Consider the following 11142-nt stretch of genomic DNA (forward strand, 5'->3'; position numbering starts at 1 on the left):
CACCTGCTGGCAGGAGGAAAACGGTGTGGTTTTTGTGGTAATTACTAATTTGGAAATTAATATTAGTGCATGGCGAAGATCCTAGGTTGCTGCTGTTATTTACCATTATCTACAATTTAAGGTCAGTGGCTGAATATAAGTTGTCTCGCCATGTCACATGCTGCGAAAACAACAGTACGCATGCTCACAGCTGATTGCCTGTTGCCGGACTGCAATTTGATTGGCCGTTTGCCACTGTTTGTCGCGTTTGCGTGTTTTGCTTGGGAAAAGGACACCGCGTTGACCATGAACGATGTTGTTGGTTTTCTACGCTTTAATGCGCAGTAGTTCTCGGGGGGGAAGGCTAACAGCTAGCTACTAGCTACTAGCTAGCCATTTCAGTCAGTGACGAGGCTTCTTAACCTGGTCGACCACAGGGTTTCATGGCGCTCGGCCGTCTTTCCGAGGTGGGTTTTCAAACTTGAACGCAGCACGGCGAACGTTGGCCAGTTTGACAGCGCGTGCACTGTTGCACACGGCGAGCAGAGGAACGACGTACACGTTACAGCAACAATACGAGGAGAAGGTCTGCTTACCACACGTATTATAAACTATGAGGCAAACGCGAAACAGCGAATTATGTCAATTATCTGGTCCGGTAAGTAGTTGTTGGCCCACCATTGTGCTATTGCTTACTTGTTGCTATGCTAGTTTCCACTCAAGTGGACTCAATACATTGTTTATCCCGGATAGGTTTCAGTTGGTTTCATGGTACTTGGCTAATATATTCCTCTGTTCCTCATATCAAAAGCGTTTTCATGTTATTTTAATGTTTATGTGACGCCCAACAGCCCAAATATATAGCTTTCCGCATGTTTTAACATATGCTTAAATACATTGGATTCCCATAAACTCTGTGACAGTTGTTTTAAGTTCTCCCAAATCCCAGTGTAGATTTGTGGGATTGAAGCTAAATGTATTTGAGTTGTTTATTGTTGTAACTACTCCATATGACATACATTAACATGACATATTTCCTTATTTGGTGTATTAACTGAGTTTGAAGTAAAGGGACGGGTTGCCAAACTTGTATTGTTTTTTTTTAATGAGGCAAAAGAAAAGAGGAAAAAGGAGCTAAATGAACCTTAAAGACCAATTCCAGTCAGACTTCTCAGTATATGGCGAGGCACTGTGTGTATCCCAGTTTCCCTACATTAAGTGCTGATTATGTGATTCTATCAAAGGCCCATTTCCAGTGGTTTCAGCATTTTTGAATCACTGCTAACCCAGATTTGGTCTCCGCTGAATCCCAACCCAGATCTGGTGCCTTGGCTAGCCACGGAACAGGAAGCTGAATGGGTGATTTATCAGTTCTTGGAGTGGTGGAAAACTAAATGATTTATGGCTCAGCTCTTTCTTTTCTTTTCTTTTTTTTTTACCCAAATCTTATTTATGTCACCACGGCTGCTGCCGTCTCGGTTACTGACTCTTCCTCTTTCTCTCTCTCTCTCTCTCTCTTGTCTCTTTTGCTTTCTGTCTCGTCCCCTTTAGAGGTCACGCCGGTGAGGTGTAATTTAAAGTTTGATAGGCAACCCTAATGTATGCTGAAGGTCCGGGAAGCCTCGCTTGATCCCAACCAGCGCTTTTTGATTGATCAGAAGCCGGAGGTATGTGACGTTTACTCCCTCGCAACACTGATGCACGTCAATCCCAGCGTGCATTTCATGGCGGGATGAACACGAAACATGCAGTCACACAGAAGCACACATGCACAGGACAGTGTCAAACTGAATGAATGCACCGGCCCGAGCATTGCAAATGCAAGTTATTGCTTATTCTCTCTTCCGTAGAGAATGTGCCCGTTGAATAATACATTTGTGAATAAACACATATATTGATTTAAATATAACTCTATGAATACGCTATAGATTGCTCTTGAGATTTTGTTCCTTTCCTTCCCCTTTATCCATTATTCCGTAATCACTGACGTTAGCGTATTTCTCTTTTTTTTCCCATTTCACCCTTTTTCCTATCTGCAAAAAAAAAAAAATGGATTAGACTATTAGTATCATGCATTGAGGAAATGCAGCCTGAGGGTATAAATCGGTCAAATGCAAACAAGTGGGATCCGCTGATCCTCGGATGTGAGCCACTAAGTCGAGAATTTTGGGCCTGGAAATGTCTGACAGCTTAAATCACTGTCACTCTGGGCAATGACGCAGAGAGAGACCGGGTGGGAGGGAGACGGAAAGAGAAAGAAGGTAACAGAGGAAAGAAATAATGAGTTTTTCTGTAGTAGTCTATCTGTCGGGCCACAAAGGCCACAGTAAATATGAACAGCATTTAAATATAAGCTTGTCATCTGCGGCTCTGTGCCAGATGACCACAGTTTGGCTTCATGCCTTTTTCATGAGCCCCCCTGTTAATAAAAATTCTTAATCCTGATCTGCATTCTCTGATCAAAAGCTCTCCTGAAACGTGCAAACAGATTGTCGCCCTGCCTCAAACAGAGATGTTTCACTGTAACGAGTGCGAGTGAAACCACTGCGGGATACAGGCCCCTCTTTCGGTATGAAAATGATACTTGAAAGGCAAGATAAAATATTCACCAGAGAGAAATACGGGGGAGATATAGCGCATAGCCTTGAGCAAGCCGGGCTCCCGGTGTGAGATACAGGGGGAGAGGAGGCGATCAGAAGATGGTGAGAAACTGGGAATAATGAAAAGTGAGCGGCAATGTGAAAGATTTATTGAAGAGCAGATAAAGAGAGAACGACCAGTAGGCACTTAACCCCTGAAAACTGCTAATCGGGCTCAGTGCCTATTACATTTTACTTCTCATCTGCTTGAGAATGTGTGAAAAGGAGTCCAAAGCCTGGGTTGAGCGGACGGTGGCCTGGACATGAGCCGAGGCTGAATCACGGCAAAGAGACATTTGGATCTTTTTAAGCGGCTGTTCACTTCTCAGAGTTCTCCATTTCCTCCAGCCGTACGCATCTGAAAATGTTGGAGATGCGTCTGATATGTGTGATGTCACGTTGGACGCCCGGACACTCGATCCTTGCAGAGGCATCACACATCAATCGGTCATAACGTATCCCTAAACCCATTAGGTAAAAAAAAGTCAGCAATTTACTCCAAATACAACAACACTACAAGCAAAAATGGATTTTCCACCTGACATTTTCTCCGTGCACTCCTCAAGAGTGTGAGAGACGGACACGTCAAAAAGATCATTAGATCACAGGAGAAAAGCATGATTTATCGACTCAGGACATAAAATTTCAGGTCGCCATTGATTAGCAGACAAGGGCTTTTTGCTGGGCTCTCCGTCATAGCTGGGCCCTGGCTTTATTTTTAGGCGAGGGCTGATCGATAGGAGGCTGCTCTATGTGAGGCTCAGTGGCGTTGTGCCTCCCTGTGGAGCCTGTGTAGGTCAGACCAAAGCACCCTGAAAGGTTGAACCAATGATGGTGTCAGTGGATGGGAAATGTCAACTAACATAGCTGTTTACCACGATGGAGGACACTTTGTAGATTCATATTGTCTCATGTGAACCGATGTCTAAACCCCATTTATATTTCCCATCCCTTTAATCCGCTGCTGGATATAAATCTTGGGACAGCTGCTTAAAGAAAAAAAAAGTGACATTTTCAACCTGTGTTGATAAGAATCTTGTTAGTTTATTCATGTAGTCTGCTGGTGCAACATTTGGTTGCCGATCCTCACTTGTAGCAGATATTTTGTATTAGTAGCCTCTTTGTTATTCTGGGTTTTCTTTGGCGACTATGTGCTAATTCTCTTCCCCTTAATTACTCTGAACTAACTGTTTATTTTTCCTGTGCTGTTCAGGAAGTGTTGTCTGTCTGCCTGATTCTGTTGCATCAATCTCTAAGTGACCCAAATCAAATACGCCCACCAATGTGCCACGAACAACAGGTGCATGCTGGTCTAGCTAAAATACACACTGCTGACGTGCTGGTAGTGGAGCCTGGTGTGTAAAACAACGCAGGGTGTAGTAGCATGCATGTTTGTGGGCCGAGCTTCTGCTGGGTTTATATTTTTATACGTCTCTTATGTCGTCTCCCTCGGTGATGTGCTGTTGTTGAAGTGATTAATTCATTTGTGGCTTAGTGATGCTTGTTGCGTCCTCCGAGGTGTCCAGAGCTCTTTTATTTACTGTTGGTGATTGTTTTTGTGAGGCTACACTAAGGAAGACGGTTGTATATCTATAATTGATGGTCGGTTGTGTGTACAGACTGCCAATGCTTGTCTGTAGAAAATAAATGTGTTGTTGCTTCAGACACTAGGGTTTGTGGTGTAGGGATGGCATTATGTTCTATCACTACATACCTTCCATGTTAATTCACTATATTTTGTACGCTAGAGATGGTCCATAATGTGTTAGTTATACATTTTAAAGGTACATTTTAATTCACTTTTTGTTTTAACTGTTACTGTTACTTACATTATTACTTACATTGTAAGTACACATAAGTAATTTTACTTGTACTTGAGTAAGATATTTGTTTTCTTTCCATCACTGCATGTGATGCGTAATGTATACGTTGTTTTATGTTTTAAATCCAAGTTATAAGGATAGGCATGGTGAGTATTACACCCATAATCATCATAATATGGCAGAATCACTTGATTTCCTTCCTAATTGCAATTGGCAAGAACCAATACACAATACACGATACAATACATATCATGATACTTTGGTCACGATACGTATCACGATATCACGATATTGCGATATAAATAAAGATGAAAACACAAGTACCTGTATATGTACATCAGATGATATTGATCAGAGGACAAATTGAGTCAAAACTATCTCATTCAAAACAGCCTCTCCATTTTATTAATTCCCATGAAATTCACTGGAATAAATATTGAAAATAAAATGAAAAAGGATAAAGTACTGCATTCACAACGCGTCTAAACATTTTTTTTTTAATTGATCTTTGGACTTGAAAAATCGATATTGTATTGGGCAGCAAAGTATCGCGATATATTGCCGTATCGATATTTTTACCCACCCCTAGCTATGAGTAACAAATCTGACCAATTCATGCTCAAGCCCAACATTCTCCACAATTAAACCAATGTGAACAGAGGTGACCTGCAATTATCTCTCAACACATCGTTTCAAGCTTCACTCTCTTGTTCTTTCCATGCAACAGTCCACTCATGGAGCACGCATCCACCCACTTACGTGAGCCGCTTGAACTGCTCGATGATTCAGCAGAGTTACACGGCGGAATCACAATCTGTTTTTGAGAGGCACTTAAATCCTTAATCCATTCTGAAATTGGCCCTGATGCAAGTGGCTGTTTTTAACATTGCGGTGTGACGGATTGTTTGTTTATGGTTTCCAAACTGTGTTTGCCATCAGATGTTTGTTTTTCGTGGGGAAATACTCGGGACAGCAAATGGTGCAACCGCGAGGGAAAAAGTGCATCAGCCGTATGTATTCCCAGGTCATTATTTTCACGTTTTACTTTCATATCAAGGCTATTGGATTCCGTGTCAGAAATGTCAGTGGAAATGAACTGATGAAGTTTTCATATTCAATGCATTATTGATTTTGAACACATCACTTGCAAAAGACCACGAAGAGAATCTGGTTGCTGAAATGTGAAGCTAATGTTGCTTAGGATTTATTTTTCGCAGCATCTCAAGAGAGGACACAATAACCCAATAAGAACATAAGAAAATAACATATTTTTTGTAGATTAGGTTTATTGTTTGAAGTTATTTCGCTTAGCTTTTCTTTCCCTCTTTTCTTTCACTTTTTTTTTTACCTCATTTAATTGCAGTTTCTTCTCAAAGGGTTATTGATTTATCTTCTATGTCCTGACCAAAATATTTATTTATCAACATTCCAATCTTTAACATGTAGTGTACACAGTGTACACATTATATACTTATATACGGACTGATTACACTCATGTTTCACTGATGCAGCTTCCTCCACCTGCTCCTATGTGGTATTTTATATGTATTTATTATTTTTGAGGGCATTAACATTTGCCTAGGATTCCTAGGAGTTGTTGAGAGCTTCCTCCTGAATATAACTATATAGCCATTTGCCATAATAAGTAAATCCCCTGATTCCCAGTGTCACTCATGGCTGTTACGTCTTGCATATGTGCTGTTTAGAAAGCAGATTCATAAGGCCACATTGTCACATTCCGTCTGAGCACACAGTAAGATATGTGCAGTGTTGGAGCCAGGACAGCAGGGAGTGGGGAGTGATGTTAATAGCTCCCCTCCAGGGTACGGTCCACCCGGAGCCTATAGGTGGAGGCTGGGGTGGAGGGGGAGGCTTTAATGAACAGCAGCAGTAGTCAGCAAGTGACGGTGGCGCTCTCATGTGAGCAGCGTGGCAGCAAAAGAATGAGCACTAACGGCTTAACTACACTGCTTAACTGCCATAATAAAAAAGAAAAAGGTGCGTTGGGTATTTATTGCAGCGAGAAGAGCACAGTCAGTCAAATCATCATCAACAAAATCCATTACAGAGTGCAGGTTTGTCATTGTATCATAAACTACTCAGTACACACTGTATGGAGCAAACTTGTGCCAGAATGTATTGTGGGTGTAATGACAGCAGAGGCGAGAAGGCAGCATACGAAATCCGCCGTAGTACTTGTACAGCGGTTCACAGCATCAGTGGCTCAGGTGCTGGTTTCAGAGAGATAACAGGTGATTATAGAAACATCTCCACCCGTAGGCCCCGAGTCACCCAGGCAGTCTCGGCAGTGCTGGTGTCAGCAGGGCTGCGGTGCATGCAGGGGCAGCAGCCGGGCCGGTCAGGCTGGGGCAGCTGCCTCTCTGACTCAAAGCCGAGAACATTGATCCCTGCTACCGAGCCTCCTCGTGCTCATTAGTGGCATTACTTTGAGCACTATAGGGCCCAGGGATCCTGCTTCAATTGGACCGCAGAGCGAGTCAGCTGTCTGAGGAGAAATGATAACATACCCAGTTTTCAGGCCAAGGAGCACACACGAGGGCTAGGCGGATTAGAGCGAAGCACAGTCTTATTTGGCCAAAAAAGTGAGTATAACAATCTTGCGGCCAGCTGGTCAACTGTAGTGTGTATTAGCGGCTGAACTGTGGTTTTCGGTGCCCGAGGACGTGATGACGTCAGCGGTGGAAATAATAAGAAGCAAGTGAACTAGAATAGGAAAACAATAGCTCTTTACAGATAGTTCTTCCTGCGCTCGGAAAGTATTTACCTTCCCATGTTTATTGCAGTGCGTCACACTCGCAACAAACACGGCGTCCGCAATGTCTGCTATTTCCAGGCTTCGCACACTGCGAAAGGGAAGATTTCCCCATCTGCTCATAGACCTTCGCCGAGGCGGCAGAATTTGATACACACACCTCGGGCAGATGAAATGTGAGATCTGCTATTTTTTTTGTGTAAATGCACACATTTACATATTTTCCAGAAGGGAACCGTTATCTGCAGATTGTGCAATTTACATGTCGGAGGTGCGCAAGGTTACCGCGAGCCGAGGGAAGACGCCCACGCTGTCCCAGCGCTGCAGATTCACTGGTAATTTGAACAATTGTCCGTCTTGTTCTTTGATCCGGGATGAACATTTATTAGTGAGAAGACGTTCTTATTCTCAGCCTTCTAATTGATGGCATGTAAACAAGCATGTCTGCAGTAAACCTTTAAATAATGTAACAAAGGCTGCTTGGCACTTTTGAAGCCAATTAAAAGACCTTAACAGCGTAATGGCAGTTAAAAATGTGTTACTTGCTCAAGATTACAGCTTCAGTGACCAGAGAAGAAGCACTGCAGCCGGGCATGTCATTTCTAAAGAGAAAATAACAGCACTGTTGTGGCAGACTTATGCATTATGCATTTAGTTCCAGACAACCAACACAATTCAAACTTTGTCTTTTTGTTTGGGGATAAACACTTGAAATGGCTCCTCGTGTGGAAGTACACTTGGGGGGGGGGGGTAGTTGGCAAGAACGTCAAGGGCTCTCATGTCTTTTTCTTCTCAGGTGTGTGTGTGTGTGTGTGTGTGTGTGTGTGTGTGTGTGTGTGTGTGTGTGTGTGTGTGTGTGTGTGTGTGTGTGTGTGTGTGTGCGTGTGTGTGATCAAAAAGCGTCACTAATACGCCATTCGCGATACACGTTAACAAAGGGGCTTCATTTGATCCCCAACGGTGCTCCCTGAACACCAGCACACACAAATTCCGCAGCGAAGAATCTGCAAAAGAGCAGTGACGTTCCGCTACCTTCCTCACACAAACAAATGTCTGACATTTGCCGCCTTTCACATTGAACATTGCACCTTGTACTCCTGTTGAAAGAGTGCCTTTTGACTTTCACAAGTAATTCTAGTTTGAGGGCACCTGAAAGGATGATGAGAGGAAGGAGGCTTACAAAAATATCCTGTTTATTTATATCCTATCTTCAAAGCTTCAGATATTCCTTGCTTTATCTAAATATATATAAATATATATATTCCTCCTGAACGGATAGCTTGAAACGAGATGTGGCGTTGTCTCGGCTAATCACAGGGAAATCAAAATGTCAATCTGACACATGTGGCATCGTGGCATCAGTAAGGATAAATGTCCCGATAGGTAAAGCTGTCGTCTACTTAAAACATTAAAAGCAGCTGAGTCAGTTGAGCTGAATATGCCTTGTTAGATCAACGGCTTGTCGCAGACGACGTCAGACGTTTTGTCCTCCGGGGAGAGCAGAGATCGGGGTCAACTACAGAGCAGTAGCCACGTGGATTTCAGCCAAACAGGAGTCACGTTTTGCAACTCATACATATGAAGAATATCAACAATGGAAGGATTTGACTTGAAGGGACTCAAAATCAGCATATCTTGGCCTCCACATCAATTTTAAACATTCTTCTTTTAATCTAACTCTCATCAATTCCCCTTATTAATAAAATTGTGATACTAAATTGTGTCCTCGCTTGACAACATTAATAACTAGTGGTACTACTCAAGGCAGGTATCAATCTTGTATTTTGCATGCAGGGCACCGCACCACTGATTTTTGCCTGCAACCACTAGGACTCACTGCCACCCTGTTTGACACAGGCCCATTACATTTCCAACCACTCTCACCACTTCTACACATCCTCTGGGAGCATACATTATCCTGTGGGTCTGGGTGAAGAACATGTCATCTGAGCAATTTAACATTTAAGGCTCCAATTTGGTCGCTTCTCTACAAAATTCCATCCGACTGGTACTCAACCGGAGAGGCTTTGCCACGGTCTCCGGCTCTTCCTTCAATGGGCCTGAATTAGAGGTGAGACATTGAGCCGGCGTGAGGAAGAGTGGCAGGATGCACCTCAATCTTGACAAAACACAATGATTAAAGCTCACGGAAACCCGTATTTCAGCGTTGTCCCGATGCGTTCCACACAATGCCCAAATTAGCAGCCCTACATCCTTCTGCCTGTTTATACATTCAAACCACAGCGATCGGGCTGTAAAAGTAGATCACGTCTGAGAAGAAGACAGACCGGAAACATGTGACGGCGCTTCGTCTTTATTCATCCGCACCTCTTTGCTCTGAGAGTATCTCCGAGATGGTGGCAATTTCCGAGATGTATCATGTCAGCTCTGAAACTCACGCTCCCTTTGCTTTTCATCCTCTGCTGGCGACGAGCCGCTCTCTGCCCATTATATGTTTTCAGAGGAGGAAATATGAAGTTGGCAGGTACTGAGCAAGCCTGATTGGTGTCTCGAATCATTAAGAATGGACCACGGCACTGCCGTCTGCGTGTCTGACATTTCAGAGCGACATGAAGCCAGGCCTGTCGCACTGATAACGTCCCTCGGGGCGAGGTTGTGAGCGAAAACGCCGACTTTATTTATTTATTTCTCATTAATCCCACGCAGGCAAGGTGGCAGCTGCATATGGAGATTGTCACGTTTGCTGTATCTTTGTTGGCTTCTCTGTGCTATCACAATGTTACACCTTGTATCAAGAGTTTTCCGTGAAGGATTTTATATTCTTACATGCTAGCACCTAACTTTTTAAAGCAAGAATGCTGCGGTAATATATGCAAGCGGAGCATTCTCGAGCTTCACAGAGCTCTTCGTTGCCTCCCAGCTGGGAGCGAGGGTGGAACATAATTGAGGAGAACAGGACTGCCGGCCAGTTAGTGGTGGACCCTGGAGTAATAGCTCATGCTCCGTCTCCACCGCCACCTCTAAAAGTAGCATGCTCCTTGTTTATGGTTGTGGAGCTTGCAGTTTTAAAATTCCAATGAGGCTCAATCCGGTTGCCATTTTTTTTTATCAGGGCGGATGATTCAAGTGCACCCAGGGAGAAGGAGACTGCCGTCACTGCCTCCTTCACAGAGCTGGTACTGAATGCAGCGGCAGTGGGGAGGGGGAGGAGTATCAAGTGTGCTTGATCTCCAAGCCTCCTCGCCGGTCTTTTGTGAGAGCCCACAGTCTCCAAAGATCCAGGTCATGGCCAAATCATGTATTCATAGCTTGATCCACTACGTCAGTTATGGAGTACTATCATCTTTTTTAATGGAATTACTTCCCAGAATTTGTTGCAGCTTTCCTTGATGACAATTATCCATTTCTGTCATGATTTATTGTAATTCAATTGAAGGATAGGAAAAGGCCATCTGGCTACTAGCCACGGTACTGTATGTACAGCTAAAATCAGATTTAACAGCTAAATGTCTGATATTGACTGTAAGATTTGCAGTCGGTTTGTATTTGAATCATCTCAGAGTTTTTTTTCCAAAGGAGATTAATGGGCCTCATAATTGGCAAAGAGATGGTTGTTGGCTTAGAAATGATCGTTTTATTAATTAAGAAGATTAAATGTGCAGAATTTATTGGTCATTTTGGATTGGATACTGTATTTCCTTTTGCTTTACATAAATGGTATATGCTCACGTATTCACTATCATCCCTATTAGAGCAGGCCACTGTGAAATAGCGCTTGTTTGAATTGTGCCACATACCTGCCTCACTGGAAATCAATCTTATTTAGTACAGACTTGAGGTATTTGTAGTTGAACATGGATTTTATTTGGGTTTATGAAGATTTGCAGTCAGATTTGCTGAAACATTTGATGCAGAGCCTCACATTAATGCTTGCCTAGGGCAAGTAAAGTCTGTGTTGGGTAAGCCT

The sequence above is a fragment of the Eutrigla gurnardus genome (assembly GCF_963514095.1).
Source record: "Eutrigla gurnardus genome assembly, chromosome: 18".
Classification (NCBI taxonomy): Eukaryota; Metazoa; Chordata; class Actinopteri; order Perciformes; family Triglidae; genus Eutrigla; species Eutrigla gurnardus.